Source organism: Agelaius tricolor, unplaced genomic scaffold, assembly GCF_023055355.1.
Source record: "Agelaius tricolor isolate 1412-34295 unplaced genomic scaffold, bAgeTri1.0.p SCAF_2, whole genome shotgun sequence".
Taxonomy (NCBI): Eukaryota; Metazoa; Chordata; class Aves; order Passeriformes; family Icteridae; genus Agelaius; species Agelaius tricolor.
This window is the reverse complement of record NW_027269262.1, coordinates 15,143,388-15,162,901: the sequence shown is the minus strand read 5'-3', so window position 1 is coordinate 15,162,901 and position 19,514 is coordinate 15,143,388. Positions and strand designations below refer to the sequence as shown.

General features: G+C 36.2%; 1 long non-coding RNA gene across 1 annotated transcript in view; it reads left to right on the top strand.

Annotated features, from left to right (window-relative positions):
- Positions 1–248: 248 nt before the first annotated feature.
- LOC139603146 (uncharacterized) overlaps positions 249–19,514 on the top strand; it is a 217,887-nt gene continuing 198,621 nt past the window's right edge. Inside the window, exons 1-4 of the long non-coding RNA XR_011683590.1 lie at positions 249–602; positions 10,711–10,826; positions 17,212–17,324; positions 19,349–19,436. This is a non-coding gene — a long non-coding RNA (uncharacterized lncRNA). The remainder of the gene's footprint in view (positions 603–10,710; positions 10,827–17,211; positions 17,325–19,348; positions 19,437–19,514) is intronic.

Genomic DNA, 19,514 nt, shown 5'->3' with positions numbered 1-19,514 from the left:
TCTGGTCCACTTTGAAGCATGGATTCAAACAGCCAGGATACAAACTGGCAGGATATCAAATAATGCTTGGCACAGCCTGATTATGGCTCATGCCGAGCGTGCTGAGAGTGGAGGTGGAGATCACTTATCCTTTGCTACATTTGTGTGAGCAAATAGACTCATGCAGATCTCATACACCTACGTGCTTCTTTGTTAGAAATATCAGCTTCCACCTCTAGGCTTCCTTAATGTTAGAGAAGCCAAACTAAACACTCTCAACAACTCAGACACCCACAATGGATAATAAGGGAGAGATCTGCTAATTTATTAAGCTAAGTACAATATTTAACAGTGTTGCCTACCTTCGTGTACTATTAGAGTGAATCTTTACTTATATTTCACTATATTATTCATGGAAGCTTTTTTTGCTTTTGAAACATATTTCTTTATTTCTTCTCTGGTGGTTTCTGTAGCTGTAATAGCAATGACCTTGAATTGTGTCTTCTTGCTTATTACAGAACACTGGTCATGCAAAGTACTTAGTGCAGGCACGGTCAGGGTGTTTCAGATGTCAGGTTACCCTGATATGGATTAACCCAGTGACCAGCAGTCAACAATGCACTGTAAGTACTGTAACAATGCTGACAAATTAGCTTTGAAAACAAAATTTGATTATTAATCAGAAGTTTCTAGGCACTTTTTGCATGTTATAATTACTGAATGTCTTTTGTGTGTGGCTGTTTCCATAAGGCAGTTTGTCATACTTCAACACATTCTAAGAAAATGCAGATCTGGTGCCAAATACTAGGAGAACAGAAAATGATGCTTCTCTCTTGCTAAAAAATATATTTCCTGACTCTCGGAACATATTCTCATTGAACTTTACTTTGCTTTTTATGCAGCATCTTATTTCTCAGTGACTGGCAGGTGCTATTTACAGTCCCTGGTAGTTTTGTATGTAAGTGCCTCATCATTAAAGAGATATGTCCTGATAAGCTGTCTTTTTAAGGAAGTAGGTTGCTTTCTAAGGAATGTAAGAAAATTTCTGAGGTAATAACAGAGTAGGCCTGGGGCTGACATACCACAGTAAATAGCATAAAAGACATAAAAGCAAGAAGTCCAGTGAATTTCAGTAGGTTCTAGTCTAAACTTAGTGACTGCTACAGAAGTGATGACATTACTTATATCTAAGCAATCCTGTCTTGCAGCAAATTCTGTTTCAGGCAATGGGTTCCATGCTGAACACACAAACACTTCCAACCTGGGAAATAAAACCAGCACTTGCTGCAGCCATGTCCAGATGTGAAACTCACATTCTGGCTCAATGAATGGAGACTGAGTGAGTTCCTCAGGCCCAGTCCATATCTCTTCCCTCAAGATCCTGCATTGCATCTAAGTTTCATTCAGGCTGAAATCTTTAATTTTTGCTGTATTATTTTTAGGTGTTAATACTTTAGAATTTGTCTGCATTTTGGGAACAGCAACTATTAATGCAGAGCTAATAATACTCGTAGGGATGTGATATTTACCTTCAAAAACAGAAGCCTGTTATTTATCTTCAGATTTAACTTTAAGAATTCTGTTTGCACAGTTTCACCCTATATTCTGTGTTGGTGTCATACTTTGGTTTATTTTATTTCTATTCTAGCTTTTGTTATTTTCTGCGCCTTCATGGTTCCACTCTCAGCTTCCTATTTCTTTGTATGCCCAGTGTCCTGGAACATCTGTTTTGTTTTGCCTGAATTAACTTGGACATCTGTACTTCTTCTGTTTCTGCACTAAAATTTAATATTTTGATTAAACTTACCCAGGGTATGTGCAGTTGTAACAGAAGTGTTTCTTTAAAAGTAGACCTGTTATTTTAAACTATTTTTAAAACTGATTTTCCATATTAAATACACAGTTTTCTGATAAAAAGAATATGTAGTATGCCTACAGTATAATGTAATATACTGGTTTTCCCAGCTTCAGTTTCTCTGTTATTGATTAACCAGTAAATAACTCAATCAGCATATATTTTTATTCTAAAAGAGGGTCACAAATATCTATACTCTTGCATATTTGTTTCTGTCAAAAAAAATCACACTTGACATGGTTCTCTTTTCTTTAACTTTTCTTCCTTTTTCTTTTTATTTTTTAATCTGCAAGATCTTCTAAGAATAGCATTACACTTACTGCTCCCATGCTGCTGAAGTGATTTTATTGAGGGTATGCAGCATTCCCACTTTTTCCCTGCTGTTTGATCAATTTCTGTGTGGTGTTAGCCTTTCCTTAATCTTCTCTTTAATTTGAAAATGAGTACTACAACTGTAGAGATATAGCTTTTTATCAAATGATTACCTCAGAACTATAGGATTACAGCCTCAGAGGATTTTATAATGGGATTAGAGGGTATGTACCTGGACATTTACCATACAGCATCTGCTTTGTACGTGTTGTATTTGATGTGTCTTAGCCCTAGGCCTAGCCCTAGGTGAGTCGTGGAGGGGGCACTCCTGTGGGAGGTGAGAGGTATGAATTTCAGCTCATTTTGCATGAGGAGGGCATTGACTTTGGTTTCCTTAGAAACTGCTGTAATCTCTAGTCTATTTTAACATTCATTTCTCCTCCTTCTCCTTTGACAGACAGGTTTTAAGTGAAAAGAGTGAACCAATTTTCCATAATCAAATGAGTTTAGGTACAGGTGGGATTCCAGGTCGTGATTCCCACTTTCACATAAGCACATAATTTGGGCTGCACTTAGGCACTTAGAAGTGGGAGGCAGCATTGCAGATAATTTCTATCTGCAATTTTTTTTGTTAGCTCACCTATGTATTTCACTGTTCAGGAAGCTGATCCCTGTCAATCCTGCCACTTGGCACCAATGTCTCTGTTCATATTCCATTGTACTGAGGCATTCGGCTCTGGTTCATGAACTCATTTCACTGCAAGAAAACAAATACTCATAATCAATGCCTATTGTTCCTTTAATGGATTTGAGATATTTGCCTTGGCTTCTTAGAAGTGCAGAGAGGAATTGATATGTTTATATTTAGGCTATCACTGCCCCATATCAAATCAGGAGACATAGTACATCAAAAATCTTAGTTAGCATCCAGTAATCTTTAGCATTCCATGTGTTGGGAACTCAGTCCTCATTTAAAAGAGATTTTAGGCTTCTAATTACTGATGTGTTTTTGCTTAAAAAAGACACTTGGCATTTTAAAAACACAGACATTTCCAAAAATGAAAATGATTGCTTTAGAAAATAAAAACATTATTTTTCTCCTAAATGAACTCTTCCTTTTTTCTACTTCTAAAAAACCTCTCCCTTTAGGAATTGATGGGATTTTTCTTTAAAAAGTGTTTCTTTCAACAATGGCCTTCAAGTAATAACAACGTTTTGGATAAATTCTAGATAATTTCTAGTTGCTACCTGAGTTGGCAGGGCTCTTCTACATCACCTGTTACTCTGCCTAATAATTCATTGTGATAGAAAGTAAGTAAAGATTAATTTTATTCTCTTGGCTTCTGAAATATATCCAAGTTGGCCTTCACAAAGACCCATTTAATAGCTATACTTACTTGTCATTAAATTACAGTTTTCCTCAAATTTTTAAAGGGTCCCTAAAAGTCTTATTGCAATCTTGCCTCTTATGCACCTGGAATTCTTGCCAAACACAAGGGTAATATCCTCATTACTATCCTCCATGTATAGGGCTATTTTAAACCTGACCCGTTCTTCTTTCTGTAAAACAGTTCACAATCAGTAGGGAAATACTTAGTAATCTTGCTTTCTTAACTGAAAGAGAAATATCCAACCACTGTATTAAAGCAGGCTCAACAGCTAGGAAATAAATCACAGTGAATAATTTTCCCCCGCTATTTTGTTGTTTCCTCATTTGCAATCACAGGTAAAGTTTTTTTTAAGGACTTCAGTAATTTAGGCATCTAAATCCTCCCTTACAATACAAGAAGTTAACCTCTGCTTCCTCAATCCTTAAGCATACAAGAGAGATGTCAGTTTTTCTTCCATTTATCTACTTCCTTCAATAGCCTTACTCTTATTTTTATTATGTATTTGCAGGTATTTGTCATAATGGGGAATGAACTTTAACTGGGGCCTCAGGCACTATTGTAATACAGGTGATAGGCAATAATTACAGTGACAGATGTTGCAGCTTTTAGCTCCATTCTGAGATATTTAAACTCCTGCATTTGAGAATGCAACTCTTCAGCAGGAGGTTTTATTTATGTGTCCCTAATAGGCATTTGGCTGCTTTTTGAAGGCCAATATTACCCCGCATGATTTGTATTTTCTTTACACTCCAATCTGATTACATTATCTTTTATGTCACCTTATATTTTTCACAGGTTTCTAAATATTATCCTCCTTTCAAGCCATACCACCCTGGCTACCTTTATCCTAGCATGTTCTTAAAATATTATTTTTTCTCTCTTCTGTCACCTCTATGCCAGAAAGATGCAGCAATAGCAAATCCTTTGAAAACATCCACCAATTAACTGTACTTATCTGTAAAATAGATTCAGTCATTTCATCCACTTCCTAAGATTTATTTTTCAAATCCTACTGAAATCACCTAGCTTTCTTTTTTGAAGTTTGCTAAACCAGATCTTTAATGTTACACCTATGAATTTAATTTCTCATAATGCCCCACCTCCTCTGGATACATATTCCATGCTGCTAGTGAAGCTATGACATTCGGGCTGCCTTGCAAATGTGTTGTGTTATTTCTCAGTTTAACTGAAACTTCTCATCAGATATGCTTCTGCTTTTCCTTATACTTGATTCCTGGCCCTCAGTGGCTACTTGAAGATGATTAGAAGAGCAAACAAAGACTCAAAAATCATTTACTATAGGTTGGATGCAGCTTCCTCTTTCAAGTTTTCCTACAGATATACAAGTGAAAACTCTTAAATGCTATAACAGGAATCATAAAACATTTTCTGGAGAGCAAATTTGGCAATTATGATGGATGTGACATTTAAGCCCTATCTCTGAAAATAATTGTGCACAAGGGAATAAGTATTTAAATATGAGCAGATGTGGTCTCAAAGAAGTTCATGGTTAGTTTTCTCCCTCTTTTGCTAATGTTTCAGGAAGAATGAGGAAATATTTAATTTTTGTCTCCAGTGGTTTATTTATGAGTGGGACAGTATGTATATAGGTTCCAGCAACCTGAGAAAATGAGTGGGTTGTCTTAAAAATAATGCAAGGGAGATTGTCAGGATAATGGATAATTGCAAAAATCAAATGAATAGATTTTCTTGTTTGAGTTTCCCATGAATTGAGTTCTTTTGGAGCAGAGGAAAACATCAGGAGCACCTCTCTGTTCATTGTGTCACCATCCAGAGAGAAGCATAAGAAAAACAGTGCCATTGCTCTCTGTCTGACAGTATTATTTATCCAACTATGGCACATATTGCATTGCTCGCTGCCTTGACAGTGGCTCCCAGTTGGAAGCACGGTGGAGTTCCTCCTGTTGCTATTAGCTTCCTTTCCTGGGCTTTGCTTTCTTTGGGGAAAAGAATGTTCCCTGATAAAATAGAGGAAAGCTTAAGTGGTTGGTGCTGTCTAGTTTGCTTGTTCCCTCCTTCCTTTCCTTCTTCCTTTTCTATTAACTGCTAATATTTAAGGAAGGACAAAAGAAAAAATGCTTGGTTTCAACACTAAGCTGTAGGATGGATGGTCCAAGCAGATCTCCTGAACACTGGCTCAAGGGAGTATCTGCAAGAACCCATTTACCTGAGAGAGAGCATAATGCAAACCAATGCAAACTACGGCTCTAGGATTCGTTATTTGTGTCAGGGATGGCATTTGCATGGATAAGTTTGTATAATATTGCCTCTGTTTGACAAACTTAAATTGCTCTAATGGTATAGAAACTTTCATTCTTCTCCTACTAAGTTCTTGCTCAACGCAGCCCAAAATATGGTTTGTACTGTGCCCACTTTTGAAAGGCAAGACAAAATCTCCATTGCAGTTGCATCATTGAAGATGAACAAGATTGGACACATAGTGTCCTTGTCTTCTTTCATTCTTTGGCAGCCTTTATTAATTTAGAAATTATTTGGTGCATGAATTACACATAAAAAACTGTACAAGATATGAAACTGGGGAAGGGAAAATAAAACCAGCAATCTTTGAATGAAATGTACGTTACTACAAGTAAAAACTCCTAGACCAGAATGTTTATGTTCAGATTATAGATTTATGACTTACTCTTTCCAATATTCATGAATGCAAAGACTGTTTGCCTTAGGCATAGTATAGTAGCAAGGCCTTGAAATTGGAAATAATTGCTTAACACAGAAAAATACAATTATATATTTTTGAGCATTTTAGCATTGATTAAGGATATATATGTATATTAAAAAAAAGTAAGTATGAACTTCTAAAGGACTAAAACTGCTCTTTCGTCATTTTACCTTCAAAAGATGATTTGCCTCCAGACAAATCACATTGCTTTCATTTTACATGCATAGACATTTTACAGGTCTTATCGTTAGTGAATCCCACGCAGTATGGGTTTAAAACATTAATCAAACTAAAACCCATGGACCACTGTTGTTCTATAGACCTGCTGGGTTTAGAGCTGTTACAAGAAGAAATTTTCCCTTTGCATCCATGGAAAATCAAATAAATTATCATACAGCGATTCCTTCTGAAGAACAGAATTGCTTGGGCTGAGTTTAAATATAAATGTGTAACTCAATAAATGCATTAGAAAATTTTTGTTTTGTTAACTGCTATTGTATGCTTTTCTTTTTCAACATTCTGTGGAGAGTATATCTTTAGAAAAATTAGTAAATGAATTCATCTAGCATACAGACTTCTGTGTAAATTAAAGATAAATCTTCAGCATTTCATATGAATCCAACTTCCATTTATATATATTTTAATGAATGTCAAATGTTCATGGAAAGGTTTGAAAATGTTTGACACTAATAGACTATGTTTAAGAATCTTTTTTTAAGGTTTGGTCTACATCCTTGATGATTCAGTTCTTCCTCAATAGAAAGGAGCATGAGATAAAAAGCAGACATGTAGTGTGGTTCTGCTAGTATCTAAATATTTAGGGCAGCCTATTGTGGTATATGTTTGCAAAGGAAAAAGATGAAAAGAGGGACCTACAACATAATAATGTACCTAGTGTAAGAATATCTAAAATACTTGTAAATATTATTTTTTTCCCTACACTTCAAAAAAAAAGAGAAATAATATATTTAAGAGTAAGAAGGCAATGCAATAGCTGTGTCTGTCACTTTCTTAGTGGGTTATATGCAGCTATATAGTTAAGGAATATTTCTTCTATTCTAGGAGGGCAGGGGTGAGGAAAAAGAATAAATTTTCATGCTGGATGATGTAGGCAGGGAAGGTTTCATTTTTCTCCCTGGGTAACTTTTCAATGGCTATAACTTTAGCATCTCCAGAACTAGTGAATTGCTGTAAATGTTCCTGCAAAATCTGGCTCCAAACACTTACACACAGAGACACACACACACCCACACACAAGTGTGCACAGGCACATAATACCTGGAACTTTCAAAACCCTGTCCATGTTTTTCATTTTTTAATGGTTTATAGAAACAGTATACATTCAAATTGATAGAATCTGTAAATATTTCAGAAAAAAAATTGAATTAAGCATAAAGAAATTATATTTTTCAATAATCAGAACATAGTATTTTAAATAACTTGAAAGAATTATAGGAAATGGGATATTTTCTTCAAATACTATGTATGCTGACAGATGTGAAAGTGTCCCATTCGTAACTAATTGAAACTTTAAAATGTTTATTAAAGCTAAGTAGTATATCTTATGCATTTCATTGCCATCTTGATAAACTCTCAGTGCTAAAGGGTGTAATAATACTGTAGATTGTAACAGCTGCTGCACTCTGTGGTCTTTTCAACTTCAGATGATTTATTTTTGAAGCTTTATTTCTAAAGGCTTCCAGTTAATTGCTGTGTGCTTTAATTGGGCTTCAGTATGCTCATCTTTTGATCACAGTGCAATAACAGGAAACCATGTCTGGATAAATCTTGAGGATGTTTGCAGCTTGATGGACTGTGTATGTGAATCTTTCACTCCTTGGTCACACAAGATGCAGATGCAGTTATTAGAGCAGTGCAAACTGCAAGCAAATTACAGAACCTAGCAGTGCTACTGGTAGGTCTATGCTGTGTCATAACTTGAGCATGACTTTGAAGAAATCAGAAGGAACAATAATACCATTGTGTTGCATATAGGTAAAACCTTATAAAAGAAAGGCCTTGTAAAATCAGGCCTTATTGCTATTTCAGCTGAATTAGCAGCTAGCCTGTAAAGTTCCCATAAGAAAGAATCACAAGAATGAGAATCAGTTTGCATAACAATCTATTCTTGTAAGAACACAGTTAGCATCTGTGAGAAAGAAGTCTATCTTGTGACAATCCACAAAGAAAAAGTGTAAACACCCCTGTAAGTGGAGTCTTACTACATACACACACAGGCACCTTCTAACCAATGAACTGAGTGGCAAGAAAGTTATTAAGCAATTAGAATTAGACATGATAACTTGGAAAACTGGATAACAAATAGGCTGTAATATTAAAGTGGGGCTTTTTGCCACTGAAACTTTGAACTGTCGTGCCTGTCGTTATTTGCTGCTATTGCTATACTATTGCTCTGATAGCTTTAGTCATTAGCTCCCTAAGTAAAAATGCAGCTGAGGAAAAATTGGTGTTGAAGTTAATTTGCATTCTCAGGCTGTTTCACCAGATGATTATATCCAGTGTTCAAAAATTAGACGGAACTCTGTTGATATGCCTGTTTTCAAACTTGGATGAAAGTGGGGAATTGCTTGTATCCCTAGCTTGCAGCAATAATAAACCTCAACAGACTTGAGCGGTAGGGCCGTGTGAGCCTGACAAAGTTTAACAAGGCCAAGTTCTGCACATGGGCCAGGCAAGCCCAAGCACAATACAGTCTGGTGGAAAATTAATTCAGAAAAGCCCTGGGGAGAAGGACTCAGGGGTCTTTGTGGACAAGAAGCCTGACATGACCAGACAGCAAGGTGCACCTGCAGGCCAGAAAACCAAACAATATTGTGGGCTGTGTCAAAAGACACACAGCCAGCAGGTCAAGGGAGGTGATTTTCTCCCCTTCTACTCCATTCTCCTGATACCTCACCTGGAGCGCTGCATCCAGCTCTGGGGCCCTCAGGTTAAGAAGAACATGGACCTGTTGGAGTGAGTCTAGAGGAGGGTTGGGAAAATGATCATAGCAGCTTTCCTGTAAAGACAGGCTAAAAGAGCTGAGGCTGCTCAGCCTGGAGAAGACAAAGATCCTTCCAGTACCTAACAGGAGCCTACAAGAGAGCTAGAGAGGGACTTCTTACAAGGGCATGTAGTGATAGGACAAGAGGGAATAGTTTTAAACCGAAAGAGTTGGTTTAGATTAGATACAAGAAACTCTTCCCTATGGACGTGGTGAAGCACTCGGACAGGTTGCTCAAGGCAATCCATCTTCAGGCTGGGTGGGGCTTTGAGCAATTTCATTTAGTGGAAGCTGTCCCTTCTCATGGTAGGGAACTTAGAAGTTGATCTTCTAGGTCCGTTCCAACCCTAACACTCTTACAGTCAAACTTGTTAATTTTATTATTCACTATATTAACATTTGTGTTCCTACCATTAAAATGCATTCCATGTAACTGAATGTGAAGCTCTTTTCTGAAAGAAAAACAAAAAGTACAACTTGCAATGTACTTTTGAAAAATCAGTCTCCTCAAATGTGATAATATTTTATAGAACACTTATTACAGAAAAGTTTGCCTATAGCATATGGGTTTTTAAACCCATACAGGATTCTTGCCCTGATGGTTTATATACCTTAACTGGGGTTATTCTGATCATAAAATTTTTCACTTTTTCTTACTATTAATTTATTTCACCAGTTATTTGATCTAACTGTAGCATCCATGGCAAGGATTATTACAGTTTATTTCTGATGTCAAAGAGATTTCTTTCATTAGTTGTAAATCTAACTCTGGTTTTACTTAGTAGTTACTTCCTGGAATTACAAGAAAAGGGAAGCACTGATGATTGTTGAGCTTTAGCACCTTTTATTATGATGTAACGTCTTTATCACTGTTCTCTAGTGTTCCTTCTGCAATCATTTCCATCCTTCACTCTGCTATGGTGATCTCATGTGTCTAATTATTTTTGTTACCATTTCTTGAAGTTTCTATTTCTGTCACATTTTTGATATTTTTAATCTGTTTTGGCAAAAGTATTTCGGCAGTGTATGTGAATGAATGCATCAAGACATATAAAACAAACAAAATGTAAGTACATATGGTTATGTATACAAATATTATGTATTTACATGTTTATGTGCACATATAAAAATATGCATATTTTAATAAATATGTACATGTGCATACACACATGGAAATGCACATATAAAAATATACATGTATATCATATATATATGAATACATAAAAATGTGATTCTGTGGATTTTAACACTATAGGCATTGAGGTTTTATCCCTTTTTTCTTACACACAAATGCTTTTCTCCCTTAATTTCTTTTTCTTGAAATGCTGCTCCTTCACATATTCTAAGTATCTTTGGAAATAACATATTCATTTAAAAGATAATACTTCAAGGATTTCTAGAGATGCCATAGTTTAATCACATGCAACTTATATTATAGAATAACCAGAAATTTATTCATCCTTTTCAGAAAACACACTGTTGAGGTGAATTAAATATTAATTGTATGAAGTATGAAATCTATAATGTACGTACAGACTAAGTAGTGAGAAGCTGGAGAGCAGCCCTGTGGAAACATGCAGCTCAGTGAGTATTTGAAGCCATGGGCACTTTTTTCTTCCTGGAATCTTCTGTCTACTTTTGCCTCTTTCTTATAGTATAATTTCTTTTATTCCTGGTTAGATGTTTAAGTGAAGCAATGTTTCATCTCCTGTCACATAGCTGAAATTCTGCCGCCTGTATCTTCAGCCCCTGTCACCTTTTAACCTTACCCACAACTTTGGGCTTCTTAATTTCTGTCTTTGTGCAACCAGCATAAATAAATTCCATTTGGATAATAAGTTTAAGATTGGAATAAAGAATGAATTTGATTTTCATTTTTCAATGTATAAAAACACACAATCATTTTACTGAGTAAAGTTTCTTTTAGATTAGTTTGCACTATACTTTATAAAACAGAAAGTCTCATTGTTTTGCCTTAGAAAGGACCTTGCAGAACTCAAAGTTATCCCTGTCATATTCCTTCTGAGTCAGTAAGGTTCATACAAAAGGTAACAGTAAAAAAGGGCATTGCCTCCACTTGTTCCGTTGGTTGTAGATGCTGATATATTATTTTGGGTAAGATTGATGACACCTGCCCTGAAATCAAAAGTATCTGTCACTTTACTTTTGGGGACCTAAATTTTCATAGTTACCAGATAGAAGTTTGAAAAAAAAATCCTAACTCAGGCACTAGATCTCAGTTTTATAATACCCTGTTCAGAAGACTATGGTCCACAACAGTTTATGTGTAAATCTTGGAATTTAACACTCAACCCAGAACGGAGGTACACTTCTGTCTTTAATGGAGACATAAGACATACTTGTCAAGACAAGGATTTCTGGTTTTTTATAAGCTAAATACTTTCTTTTAGGAGTAATATTAGTGAAAAATACCTGTTAATGTCAATGTAGCAATGAATGACTCTCACATGCCAATGTACCTTTATCTTCAAAAGCAATTCATTTTGTAAAGTAATTTTTTAGTAAATTACAGATATGGTCAAGCCAAACTCCAGCCTCATCATATAAGGCACAATGCATCATATAACACACATCATATAATACAGTAGCAGGCTGCACAGAGTGGAGCATTGTGAATGTAACAGGAAGGAACAGGAGCTTTAGACCTGTTCCATTTGTTAAGAATTTAAAACAGCTGGAGCATAGTCCAGACAATGTTTTTGAACATCTGTTCAGAACATATTCATGGCTAACTAGTGTAATATTCAGAGCAATCACAATGAGTTGTCTTCATAAAAATATATTCTGCATGGCCTATATGACACAGTCATTCATTTTTTGTTGCTTGCCTCTTATCTGATGTTACAAATAAAAGAAAGTCAATTAGTACATGTTCCATTGGTGGCTCTCGCAACTTTGATAAATGCCATTATAAATGAAAAATGAGTAATTGCAACCTTACATGTAGCTTGAAAAATTAACTTCATGCACCCCAATGAAACTGAGTAAAGAAGAGATATATGAAAAAGTGCTGCTGGGAATTAATCTAGCATGTCAGTGGGTCAAACATTTCCTGTATGAGTGATGGGAAAAAGAGCCCAATAGCTAAGTTGTTTCCATTTATTACAGTTCCACCCTACAAACAGCCTTATCTCTCTCTTTGGAGTAGGTGTCAGAAATGACCTTCTTATACTCCGTTTGTGGTGTATACACACAATGGATTTATTTCACCCACTGCTTCTGTCTTGTTCTGCTCCTTTTGTAGTGTCACACTTCCCCTGAAAACGGGACACTATTGATACATCACACATTACGGGGCAAAATGCTTATATGTCAACCCTGGGATATACAGAGATTGATAGGGGAATTAGTCTAGGATCATACTGACAGCATCAAAGTTGCTGCAGGTTCACTGAGGAAATGAGGTTAGATTATTCTGGAGCGCAGCCATCTATCTGACATCAGAAAGGCTACCTCCCTTCTGAGACCATTTCTCTTGCATCAGGTCTTCTCTTCGTTGCCTCAAACTGAGGTGGCATATGTTCCCCCAAGCTCTAATATGTTGCTTACATTTAAAAATACCTAAATTACTGTTTAACATTTTTTTACATTTTTCTATTTTTCCTTTCTTTCCTTTTTTTTTTTTCTCCATTGGAAAAATTGCTGCTTAAGCTGTTCATGGTGATTGATGCTGAGTGTTTTCAAATGCTGGAAACATATCTAGTAATTACACTGTTCAGACATGAAGATTGTATTACCTCAAATTGCCTGAAATGATGTCAATTTATCAAACTTCCTGTGAGAAGTTCATCTCTGCTGTAAAGTGATCACTCCACTCTCTGTTAGCCTGCTTTATCTAATACGGAGGGTCCAGAGGGGATTTATCCACTCTCTTTTTCAACGTCATCTTCTTTTGGATTCTACTAGACCAGTGGGGAAAAAATGAGAATGTTTTGTGACTGCCTTGTTTATTTTATCATCTCTCAATGGAGTGGAGGGAGAGGATGTATAATTTGATTTGAAAGCCCGAGACAGTTAAGCAACAGGGCTTCAACAGAGCAGCAGTAATCATGTCTGTTTACTGGAGTAAAACATGGACTGTTTGTATTCCAGACAGAAGATTTCAATTATGGTTGTTTAAGACTAACACATTAAAAAGCATATTCATTTCCTATTAAGCACTGCCTTGGAGAATCCTTTAATGCAAGCATCGAAGTGCACTTCCTGGACATTTTCCCACTCCTTAATGCTGACAGAAGGAAGAAATCATGTTTGTAACATTTGTCTACCTGTTAACTGATGCTTTAAGTTTTAACTTCCAAATTTTTCAGATTCTGTGCTGCCTAGGGGTGTAGCTCTGAGCTTCATGTTAAGTGTTAGTAGGCTCTCTTCACAGGGTAGGTAGACAAAATAATCCTTTTCCAGCTTAAGACCAAGGACAACCATTACAAGGTTCAGGCCCAAAAAGCAAAACAACAGGGAACTGAAGAGAGCAAACAAGCATGATGGGACTTCATAACCTGAAGTCATAATTGGACAATTTACCCCAATATGCAAATGGTCCAAAAACTTATAAAATTGTGAGACCTCATGACTGGTCATCCATTTTGTCATCATTTTGGGTCCATCTTGGATGTAGTCCTGAATAGGCTCTTTACTACCCAAAGTATATCTTTTAAGGCCTTTTAATAAATAGATAAATGTTGCTTTATTATTTAATTCTGTCTAGTCTCTGTTCTAGGTCAGCCTCTCAAGGTATCAGTTCAATCAAAAAAATCTCCTTTTTTTTTTTTTTTTGACTTTTGGACTATCAGTAACATAATAATTAACTTATAGCTAGGTGTACAAATGTAGTGTTCTTAGCCTTTTTTTCCCGTGGTATCATTCTAGTGCTTTCAGATTAGCTGACCTAAATAGAAATGTAAGGTTAAAAGGAGATTTATCTTATTCAAAGGACAATTACTCAGTGGCAATCTGGACTTGTATCACTCAAAGACTAAAATGAATCATGATTGCTTAATGACCTCAATTTTTTTTTTCATACATATCTTTCAGTTCTCTGATAATATATGTCTGAAAGGACATATATTTTTATATTATTCCCCCCAACTTTAGGATCTGTGTTCTGTCTATTGTGAAATTGAAGATTTCCCAGTGTACAGTTTGTCATTGAAATATGAGTGAAAATCTGAGCTTTTGAACTTATTTCTATTTGTTCTCTAGTGCTGCAAAAGTACTAAAGAGTTCTAAGAATGCTGTGGTCACCCAGCAGAATAATCAAGTTAAGCAACAGTACATCCTAATTAAAAATTGCTTTTGGAATTTCTCAACTTTTTACAAGGTACTTGTTGGCCAAAAGAATGCATATAGCAAAGTCACCAGCTGTATTCCCTTGACACACTTTAACCTTAAAAAAAGAAGCATAATCAGGACTACTTCAGGGGCTCCAGAACCCTCTATTTCCCCTTGGAAATAGTGGAACCAAACTCTCTTTAATATTTGGAGCTTATCTATACTCAGTTGCTTCCATCGTTACACCTCAAGGAGAAGCTTCCAGCTGGGAGACTGAAAAATCCTTTTGTGACTTTATTAACTTTACTTAAAATAAAAGGGACACTTCTTTGCTTTGTATTTTAAAAAGACATTGAGGCACTTTAATCTTTGAGGTAGCACATCCAGGTGATTCAACTAATTAGGCAAACCCAGTGATGTACCACTGAGTAAGTCTGGCAAAATCTTCTATCCTGGATTTGTAGTCCAGAGCACCAGTGAAATAACTCAGTAAGTGCACTCATCAAAGGTCCTGTTAACAAGGAAGGAAATAGGTGCTAAATAAAATTCAAACCAGATTTAGCAACCTTTGATAACACTTAATATTGTAATTTTCATACTGCATTGCTGCTACTTCTATATCCTACATGCTCTGCATTTTTCATGCTATGAGGCTTATGCACTTGATGTGATTAATTTTTAAATTCATAACATTTTTTAAGAGAGTAATTCAGGGAATAACTCTAGGTATTACTGAATTACTTAGAAAATTTAGCTCCTTAATTCCAGGTTTGATTTAAGCTTACTGTTTAGCACATATATTCTCAAAGCTCTTTCTCAGAAAGCACTATTATAGATGTAGACTATAATCTTTGAACTGCTTGCAACAATGAGCCATCTTTTTATTATATTTACACAGGCAATTACTATGATTTCATGTCCATGGCTCTTTAGAATCTCTCTAATAATACAAGTCTACAATGTGTACCTGTTGCTCCCATCCTCACTAACCAGTTTAAAGACTGTTCCATTATTTGGTGTCTGGAATTTTTTTTTTAAGTATGCTTTTACTCCTTGGTTTTAATGACCTAATGGACTAGTTCAGACATTCCCAGTACAGATTGTCTCATGTTGCCTTATGCCAGAGAGAAAACCTGCTGTTGCTGTGCCTGCTGTCGCTATTAGATTACATAGCATAAAAATCACTGTCCACTGAGGAAGATCATGTTGTCAGCACTGTCTGCCTACTGAACAATTTAGGTCCTATCTCCTACTGTGCTGTACTCCAGGAAGGCATTCAAGGAAAATAAAATTACTGTAGCTTGCTGTCAGGCTTAAGAACGTGTTCTGTAAAATATGACATGAATAATTCTCTTCTTCACCATTTCTTTACAATTCTAAGTCTCCCAACGAAAGATGTGTATAATTTGACAGTATTTTGCTATTGTGAAATAACAATTTTAGCTCTATTGTCAAATTGTGCACATGAATATCTGCTAATGGACCCTTTTTTTAAGTTAGTATAGAAAAACCATGAATCATTAATCAAGGAAAAAAATAAGGTAATACAGACCTAAGTCTTTTCTGTACATATCTCCCTATCCACTGCTATTTTGCAACTCAAGTTGTTTTCTAACTTCATAAAAGTAGAGCTACACAAACCTGGACATGATAAAGATGCTAATCTTGGAAAAATGTACATATTCACTTCATTTTATTTATTCTCCCCAGTGAGATTTCTAGAATCACATTAATTAATAATGCAATGAAAAATATTCCCAAATTATTTTTTAAATATAAATACCTCTAACAAAGGTACAATCTTTTGTTTTCTTGTTATAGTTGATGCTGGCATTGTTTATAACATTTTTACAGTATGGATTGGTTTATAGTGTAGTTGGATTGGATGTCATAGTGCATTTCAGCCTGAACATTTTTTATGTCTTTAAATTCCTGAGAGAGTTTTTTAAAGGGGCAAGTGTCATTGTAAGGTAGATTTGATTCAACAACTGGAAACATGACACTGTCTTGTGGGAACTCTTTCTCTTCATTTCATTTTGTGTCACTTCCCCATCTCCCAGTTTCAGTAGAATTCAGCTCAAAAAGCATAAACATATCTCCACATATCCAAATTCCTAACAGGCAAAAAACTCATGGCGCATTCAGTTCCTTATGAACTCATTTGCATGGAAGTGGGCTTGATTTTGATAAAATGTTACTTATGGCTGTTTTCTTGTTTTTTCAGTATGGCATAATTCATATTCCCTTTTCTACAGACACAGAGATGCTTCTACAGCACTCTAGAATTCAGATTAGTGAGATTAAATGCAAGCTTATAATTAAGGGAGTGCTAGGGAAAGAAAAAAAGAAAATAATGTGATCCCTCTTGCACTGATGATAGATGGTGGCAAACACAGAACTGAAAGTCCTCTCCTCCATGGCAGACCCCTAAAGAGGTAGCTCAGGGCATTGAACAGTATGTATAAAATCAATTTAACAGCAGTGGTGTATAGTGGCAAGGGAATGAGTGGAGATTTGCAGGCTAGTAGGGCAAGGGGGTGAGTAGTTGAGAAAAACGGAGAAAGAGACATTGGCAGAGACTGCGAGGAAGGAGTAAGAATCAGGAGGCTTTTGGAGAATTTAAAAGCCTGAGAAGTCTTTTTTTCATTTGTTTATTCCCCCACCTTCTGCTTCCTAGGTTCCTAATGAAGCTTGCAACTCCTTCAGTGGTCTGAACTTGAAGAGATGATTTGAAGCTGTACCTCAGCCTCGTCCTCTTTTGCCTTCTGTTCCTGGCTGTAGCTTGCTCAGGTGAGGAAGGAAGGAAGGAAGGAAGGAAGGAAGGAAGGAAGGAAGGAAGGAAGGAAGGAAGGAAGGAAGGAAGGAAGGAAGGAGGGAAGGAAGGAAGGAGGGAAGGAAGGAAGGAGGGAAGGAAGGAAGGAGGGAAGGAAGGAAGGAAGGAAGGAAGGAAGGAAGGAAGGAAGGAAGGAAGGAAGGAAGGAAGGAAGGAAGGAAGGAAGGAAGGAAGGAAGGAAGGAAGGAAGGAAGGAAGGAAGGAAGGAAGGAAGGAAGGAAGGAAGGAAGGAAGGAAGGAAGTTATATGAGTAAGAGGCTGTAAATGTAACAGTTTAGAGACTGCTGCTCTTAGAAAAGGTTTCCTTCTCTGTTTTCATCACAATCCCAGTTACATTATGGTCTGGAAAGTCAGTGTACCTGTTTGAAACATATGGACAGCTATGATGGGACTTTCAAAACTGACTTTCAAAACTCTTGCTAAATTGGCCAACAAACAAGCAAACAATGAAAATCTCACTATTGTAGCTTTCTTACCAAACACGTGTAGTACATATCAAGAAAAGGAGGGAGAAAAGGAGGGAGAAAGAAGGGAATCATTAGAGACAGATTTTGTTTTGTTGTTCATTTTTTCTTTAGCATAATCTGAACATTGAGACACATGGAAAAGTCATTGTAGTGTATAAACATTTGTTAAGGAGAGAAAGAATTCTTTTTAACAAAAAGGTTCTACAGATAAAACCACCTGGCATCATCACTTGTTAAGTACATGACATACAGGAAGACCACTAGCAGGTAAATTGCTCCTGGAGAAGGAGGGGGAAGCAAGAAGGAGCCAAAGGAAATCAATGACCAGATATCTTTGTGATGACTTTCTCAATGTGTGAGCTGGAAACTGAAAGCTTGAAATGGTCTTTGCACCTTTGGTCATCAATAATTTTCAAGCATCATTCTCAATAAAAGATGTGGGCCTGATGGATGGGGATGGGGCACTGATTTGAAGTCTCCTCTTGGCTGAATTGCCTGTTGGTGCTGGCATAAAAAAAAATAAGAATTAAGTGTCCTCTGCACCCCCACCCCATTTTTTTTCAACCAGCAAGTATTCCAGCAAGAAGCTTTAAATATTTTATATCTAGAGTGCCTTTTTCATTAAGAGTACACTTTTATTTCTTGACATTGAGAAAATGGATCAGGATCCTCACTTTAAAAAATTTTGTTTAAATGCAGATTTTGAAAGGCTGCCAGGGTTGAATAAAGAATCCCTGCAGAACAAACACTATAAAAATCAATAGTGTTCTTTCCAGGGAGGTATATTTATCTGGTCATGTCTTCTTGCATATCACTGTAGCACTTTTTTGCGGTTTTAAGCCCTTTTTCTTTCATAAAAGTGATGTCTTGTACCTGGATAAACTAAAAAGGTCTGTTGCACCCTCTGGGCCTTGAACAAATAACTGATCATCATCATAATTAAGCACACATTATTTAAGGTTTCTTTTTTTTTTTTTCCCCATTTTTATTTTTACAAGGGAGAACTACCAATTACCTTTAAGACTGTTCTTTAACATGCATTGGCATACATATATGTGTGTATATATATATATATATATATATATATATATATATATGTATATATGTATCAGGAGATAGCATCTAGCAGCAGGACAAGGGACTGCACAGGACTAGCTACTCAAGCTACTCAGGTTTGTGTATCTGCAGCCAAAAGAAAAGATGTCAAAAAGCTCTTAGAGAGCTTATACCCATGGACTGTAGACACTGCTATTTTCAAAGTTTTAAACCTCAGGTAAAAGGAATGTATAACTTTCAGAAAAAAAACAAACAAACAAACAAAAAAAAATGAAAAATCTATATGAAAAGAAGTTTCCTTGTTCATCGTTGGTTCAGCAAATCCATAGTTAGAGAAATAATCTGGAAATATTTCCCTTCACATGTGGTATGTAAGAGCCTTATTACAAGAGCATAAAGATTTTGCAGCAATGACATCTTGGTCTTCTGACAACTGCACATCCTTGGATCCTTGGCAGGGAGGAAAGAAGGAGTGCTTTTGGAAAGAAGAGGCAATGGATGAAGTGTTGCTGGAGTCTTCTGTAAGTGCTGAAAAACAATTCTTGAGTAAGTGAACACCAAAATACACAAGTTATAATGTCCGCCATAGCAGTTTGTTGTCTAAATGAAAAAGTTGCAATGCCA